The sequence below is a fragment of the Citrus clementina genome, unplaced genomic scaffold (assembly GCF_000493195.1).
Source record: "Citrus clementina cultivar Clemenules unplaced genomic scaffold, Citrus_clementina_v1.0 scaffold_4, whole genome shotgun sequence".
Taxonomy (NCBI): domain Eukaryota; kingdom Viridiplantae; phylum Streptophyta; class Magnoliopsida; order Sapindales; family Rutaceae; genus Citrus; species Citrus x clementina.
Genome location: NW_006262274.1, coordinates 7139462 through 7147103, shown reverse-complemented (window position 1 = coordinate 7147103; position 7642 = coordinate 7139462).

Genomic DNA, 7642 nt, shown 5'->3' with positions numbered 1-7642 from the left:
ACAGAGTGTCATTAAAGGAAACAACAAGAGCACCATCAATTTGTATTTTTCTTACTCTGGTATCATATTGAGTAGATACCAAAGAAAAAAATGATTTTAAGACATTTTGAGTTTAAGACTTATGTTTCATCAAGAAAACCTAAGTGTAATTATTGAAATCATCAACAATGATTAAAAAATAGTGAGCATTACAGTTACTATTAATAGTAAAACTTCCCTAAATATCACAATAGATCAATTCAAAAGGTGAAGTACTTTTTATATGACTTGAAGAAAAAGAAGTTTATGTATGTTCCCCCAAAGAGCATACATCACAAATTCTTTTATTGGAAAAAGAAACTTCAAGAGCTAAAGCAGAAATAGAACTTGAGCGGTTGGTAGCAGAATGACCCAACACCAATGCCAAATATCAAATGAGGCTTCACATTTGCATAAAGGTTTGTTGAATGTTGCAAGTGATAATGACCATTCCAACATTTACCCACTCCAATCGTTTTCTTTATGATGAGGTCCTGAAATACACAAGTGTTAAGGAAAAATTTCACTGAGCAATTAAGGACTTTTGTGATCTGTGATACTAACATCAAAATGAACTTAAAAGATGGTATGAGTAAAATATTATCAAGATGGAGATAAGAATTAATGGAAGTAGCACCAATTCTGGTTATCTGTGCAGTAGAGCCATCAACCATTTTAACGCTTGAGAGAGAAGTGTTTGGTGATAAAGACTGAAACCGTTGAGGTGAGGAGCACAAATGATTTGTGGCTCCACTATCAATTATCCAATTATCATCAAGAGAAGAACTAAGGGCAGTACCTGCAAAATTAGTGAGGGGATCATTTATACCTCGTTGTAGTATTGCAAGGATTTAATCATATTACTCTTCTATTATTGTCGCAGAAGATGCAGTGGTTGGTCTTTCAATTTTAGAATTAGAAGTGGGTGATTGCTCAAATGACACGACAAAACTATGTGGGTTTGGATGATTTTTTGGTCCACCTCGATGAAGGGATGTCTGCCCATTTCTAGGTTTCCTAAGAGTTAGAAAAGAATGATGTGGTTTAAAATTTTAACAATTATTGCCTTGGGACACAGGTAGTGCAGACCCTTCATTTGAGATAGGTGTCGAAACAGAGATTAGTTATTGTGTCTCTTCTTGTAATAATAATGAACCAATTTTATTCACTTTTGGCAATGGCCCATTTAACAAAATTTGACTCTAAATGGTTGAGTAGCTATCATTGAGACCCTGCAAAAATTGCATTCCACAATCTTATTGCAACAAATGTATCATTGTCTTAGCAGCTCCACATGAACAACTTGGAATGGTTATATATGATGTCAATTCATTTCATAAAATCTTTAAATGAGTATATTAAGTAGTGATGGAAAGTTCCTTTTGTTTACAATCTAAAATTGCCTTTTTTACCTCATAAATTTTTGTGCTATTGGGTTGGAAAAAACGTCCTTCCAAGTCCATTTAAATTGCTTGAGATGTGTCTGAATAGGCTTGATGTAGGTTCTGAAACCATTGAACGAATAAGCCACGAGGTAACCATGTCATTGGCTCTAACTTACTGTTCATGATTTGAAGAAGTGGAAGGAGGAGCTGGAATTATCCTAGCAATAAAACCCAATTTATTCTTTGCCCTCAATGCCATACACATTGACTTATACTAAGTGCTCTAGTTATCTCCATTGAGTGGAGGTGACACAAGAATGGCTGTTAGATTATCATATTGATGTAAAGTGAATGGGTTTGAGAAATGACATTTGATGTATTACTAGTGGAATCAGGCATGAAGAATAAAAAGAAAGAAATGAGGAAATACAATTTAGAGCTTCTGCTCTGATACCATATTAAAAGACCAAAAGCAAGAAAATAAATTTTATTCATATTAACGTCTCTTCTACAATGATATAAATATGCAAGCCATCGTAACAATTTACAAAGAGAAAGTCAAAGGAAAATAAATGAAGGAGGGTAGTAATTGTCTGGTGGGTTGGTGGCAGTTATCATTATGTCTATTGCATTTCAAAAGTTATCATTGCATGTCAAAAGTCATCATTGCATTTTTACATGTGCTCCATAATTATTATGCTTGTCTGCCAATAATTCTGGTAAACATCCTGCAAAATGAGAATGCCCCTCCATCGATCCTGAATGACATAATTATGTTGGGTTCATTCTCGAAATCTTTGATCCAAAAATGTATGATTATCATCATTATTATACATAAGTGCACTGATTATGCACTAAATAAACTTTTAATTTCTTCCCATATCTCATGTATTTAAATATAATGATTTTAAGATAATAACAATAACAGCTAGTAGTATAAAATCCTAAAACCATTCATTTTTTTTGTTTCACCCGTAAGTTTACAAGATTTCACTTTGCTGTTAATTAGAGAGCATGAAAAGCTACCTACTTAATCTTAATACATATGTACATGAAAATTATATGTTCAAGTAGTTAATATATGCATATACTTCTTACTTTTTTTGTAATCATGAATATCCTGGTTCAATGAGCAAAATAATATTTGGCTACAATGCAGAGATAAAAATTTCTTGGATTGTAATCATTCATCTATTAGAAGATGAATTTCATTCAAAATTATTTAACCGCTGTAGTAGAAGCATGCTCTTCCTTGCCTAGGTAATATAATAAAAGTCCATTAATTAAGCTTGACATATAGAAGATTGTATTATACCCCCTTTAGATTTAGAGTTTGGAACATCCACATAGTTTTATGATGACTCTCATGCATCACAAACTCTCAATTCTTATGTGTAAAACAGCCAAATGGTTTTAGCATTACCTCGTTTTCATCTTAAGGTATTATGAAGTGTGCAACGAAAACAACAGACATTTACTTCATAAAGCATGGCCATCACACATTTACTTTTGACAGATTACAAAAGACCCCAATTATAAGCCTATAAAAGGAGGGCTTGGCAACCAAAGAACAGGGCTGAGGCACAAAAAAGCACTATCCAAGCCTTTGAAGATTGAGATTCTAATGAAGGGGTTCCGAGGCTAATCAAACAAGCTACTCAATTTTTATAACAACAACTACTATCTATGTCATATCAGTTGGGATTTAAATTAAAATTTAACTATTGAGATGTCTATCATTACTCATTTTAAAATAAATTCACCATTCATATTCACTTATAACACTTTGTTAGAGCCATCCATCTATCAGGAGTTCTTGCGGCTGGATTTTAAAATTAATTGAGCTCTGTTCTTGAAGCTAATTTAGTAGCTCATTGGAGCTTTCCCACTTAAAATCTTTGTAAATACATCAAAATATATCTGCCAAGTAATATGATTTACGGTTACGGGTGAAGTGAAAGTAAGAGATTGAGGGTTTTTGCTGAACTAGTGTATAAACTCAGCTAAAAATAAATAAACTCTTTAAGTATGTTCAGATATCACAAGATCAAAACTGAAATTATTTATAAAATGTTTGAAAATTTGGAGTTAACAGAGAAAAAAATTGTACAAAACTCAGAGGGTTTATTTATTATTTTTCTTGGCAGTTATTGATTAGCTAACGAAATGACGTTATTAAATAAAATACAAATCTGGGCCATTCTTCTTCACATGCTTTAAAACCTCTACTTTACATGATTTGCTCGCCGTAATATATTTGAAGGAAAATGATTGTCAAATGGCATATCATTAGTTGTTACCATTTATTCTATAAACAATTTCATCGCTTTTCATAAAATAATGGATGGGAAGGAACTAATCACTGGTTTCCTATGTTTTAAGTAAAAATAAAAACAATTTATTTCTGAGAATAAATAAATAAATATTAAGTATAGTCTATTTAAAAGTTTATATATTTTTCTTTTAAAAAAATATATTTATGATATTAACACAACTCAATTTTAGATTTTCATCTTACTGTCACTATTAATAGACATTGCTGAGGTAATTCATATTTATTATGTACGCGTTTAAATTAAATAAGCATATTTTTCATATTTAATATTGAACTCTGTTAGTGATCTAGATTTATAAAAAATTAAAATTATAGTATTAACATACATATTACCAGCAACTTGAAATATTACCTATTAATTAAGCAATAAGATATTTATCTACTAAATTAAACCAATGGTAAAGATTGAAACATTTAAATCCAATTGTTCACAACAACCTTATCATCAATGCCGTAAAAAGTCATAAAATATCATAAAAAAGTCAACTGCTAAGTTACAGTTGACCCAAAAGTAGTTTTCTATAATCTCTTAGTTGTTTATAAACAACAATTAAGTCATACAAAAAAACTCATTTTAGGTTGATATAAGTTACCGTTGATGTAACTTAGCTAGATCAAAAGAAGAAGAAGAACCTTAATTTTACAACCTCATTAATGATTGTTATACATGTCAGGTAAAGATAGCCAAGGGACCGGGCAGCACAAGGTACGGCATGGCATGAGCACGTTTAGGTAGGGCAAGCAGCACGGCACGGCACTCACGCGGGCTGGGTTAGGCTTAGAATTTTAGGTACACGATCCTTAAAAGCATGACATGATTAGAAATAAACTAAAGCATGGTACGAGAAAAAATCCACAATAACTACGCTTCACATTTTAATGAAAGTAAACTTAAAAATTTTATGATTTTAAAAATAACTTAAAGTTGAATCTTTTTAATATATTTTATTAGCCCAAATTTTTTAAACTCATTTAATTCTTAGTTTCAAAAAAAGATATTGATTTATGTTTGTAATTTATTAAATTAATAATTGATATCATGATTTAATAAATAAAATAATAAATATCATGATTTTATAAATAGATATTAATATTATTATAGACTATGATCTATAACTTTATGTGAGTCCAATTTAACCCTTAAGAAAAGTTTATTATTGTTGTTGCTGTTGTTGTTAAGTATTAAAAAGAAATGTTAATGCCACAGGGTTGAATTTAATATTATATTCTTTTACTATTATTAGTTTATTATTATTGAATATTGACTTGAGTTTTGAAGTTTTGATTTTATTAAATTTGACTATAGACACATAAATCTAAAAAAGTACAAAGATTTGAAAAAAAATACGCCAACAACTTGGCATACCTCTTTAAAAAATTAAGAAAAAAGAAAATTTATTGTGTTTTTTTTTCTTAGACACACCACGGCATAACCCAAGACACATAACGTGTAGGCATGTCATGAGTGGGCACGGCACGTGTGTTGGACTAGGTTTAAGCAAAAAAATTAAATACGGTATAATACAGCGCGGCACGGGTTTGAGGACACATGGACCTTCCTTTGATGACAGACTGGACCGGCCCGTTAGCATCTTTAACGTCAGGTGCCAACATCAATTGGCCATGGCAACATATCGTTGTATAAGGGTTCATTACTCAAAATCAAAGATGAAAAACACAACACAATTTAGAATTTCATGAATATTATAAAGTAATAGATTTTTTTTTTATGCAATATACTTTGTGATAACATTTTATTTCTCCAAATTTAGTTCACTAATTGAATTCTTAGGATGACTTCGGCATCTCTTGGAAAAGGCTCAGCAGCTTTGGTTTGGCACACACAAAATGGAATAACACTGTTTCGGAATTTTATCAGTAATTAAGCTCTCTAGTTTTAGAATTTTATTCCCCTTTCACTAAAAAATGCTCAATGTATAATGAAATGCTACACTAATTCCAGTTTCAAAGAACCACTCTAATAATTTAAAATGATTCAAATTAAAACCCATTAAAAAAAAAGGGGAAAGAAAATCACTGAAATCTTTTTCATTGATGGAAACAAAGAAAGGAAACTGGAAAAGAAATCTTTACTTCCCCACTACAAGTGAACCTTTGAAAAGAAAATTAAATCTCGAAAGATTTGCCTTGCTCGTTAGTGTGTATAAAACAATAATATTCTTCAAATTAATCTCTAACATTGCCGTAAAGAAAAATCAAACATAATGTCAGGATCAAATCAAAAGCAATGGAGCTGGGAAGAGAACAAAGCTTTTGAGAACGGCGTCGCTTTGTACTACAAAGAGGGTCAAGATGAAGAATGGGTCAAAATTCATTCGTTGGTTCCCACCAAGACCATTGATGAAATCAAAGTGCACTTCAAGAAATTGATGGAGGATTTGGAGCTCATCGAATTTGGGTTTGAGCCGGTTAGTATCGACTACCACCAACAATACAAGAACGAAGATGGTAAGTGATTTGGAAAAAAAAAAAAAAAAAATTGATCGAGACAAGATGCTTATAAAAATAACGTTAAAACAGGTCTGTTTGCTATATTAAAAATTAAGTGTCACTACAAACCAGCTCGATTTACAGTTGTTTTTCTTAGTGTTTTGTCTAATTTCTTTTGTTTCAATATCAGTGCTCAATAATTAAATAAGAAGAATATCGATGTTTGCGCTAACAAACATCTTGCTTTGTTTCTAATGTTATTTTATTTTATTTTTCTTGTCTTCTACGCAATAATCAATTTTCCTAGGGATACTTACAACTATTAGAATTGTCTATGAATTAATGATTGTTGTGTATTTAGTAGTAGTTGATTTTTTTTTATATTAATAGACTTTGTAAATATGAATTATTAATAATTTTAAAAGGTTATGTCGACTGTTTTCAAATTAAGTATTAAACAATGGGTGGATAAATGATAATTTTCCTTTTTTTAGATTAGTACTAATTCTGTTGTTATTAAATATATTCATGCTTGAGTCCTCTATGCCTTCTCAACTCATATTTGAGGTCAAGAGTTTAATATTTCGAATGTGGGTTTGTGAGAGAGAATATTTTTTTCATTTTTCTATTTGAATCAGACTTTTGGGCTGTACTTCAAAAATACAATTATCTCACTAGGCATTGGGTTGGACTTTGCGTCTGGACATGACTTATTATTCATTAATTTTTTTTTAAAAAAAGAATATTGATATTTGATCTTTCAATTTATTTTATCAATCTCTATTTCTCAATTAACCCCACCCAAAATTTTAAAGTATTTTTTTCCTCTCAAAATAACCCACATAATTCCCAATTTACCCTTATCATTTTTTTTCTTTTTCTTTTCACACCCCACATTTTAGAGTTTAAACTATCAATTAAATATTTTTCACAGCACATCAATTACCATGAAATCAAACAAACGTTAAACAATCGTTTGATTTAACGCTGAATCCAAAAAGGCAAAAAAAAACCATATAGCTTAACATTTACATGAAATAATTTTGCTTTTACATATAGATGTGGAAAAAATTAAAGACGTCCACAGGAATCCAGTTCCGACTTCCAAGCATCCAATGAATGGGTTGATTCAAATATGTAGTTTTCATAACGGGTTGTAACGACTCACGATTGAATTAGAAACTCACACCAAAACCCAATTCTTTGACTTACCCAACAAGCATACAAGCCATTGCCAATTGCAAAGGCAATGAAGCAAACGCCTACCACAACAGTAGCAGACTTTTGGAAGCAAATTAGGGTAATTCCAGCAAAAAAGCTACCTGAAGAAAATGCTAGTTCCATGGCGCATAATATTAAGCGAACCATGAATTTAAACCATTCCCTCACTGCCTTTTGGCATTAAAATGCAGGAGTAATGCTTAGCGTAAACGCAGCTTCAATTTGTGGCAAC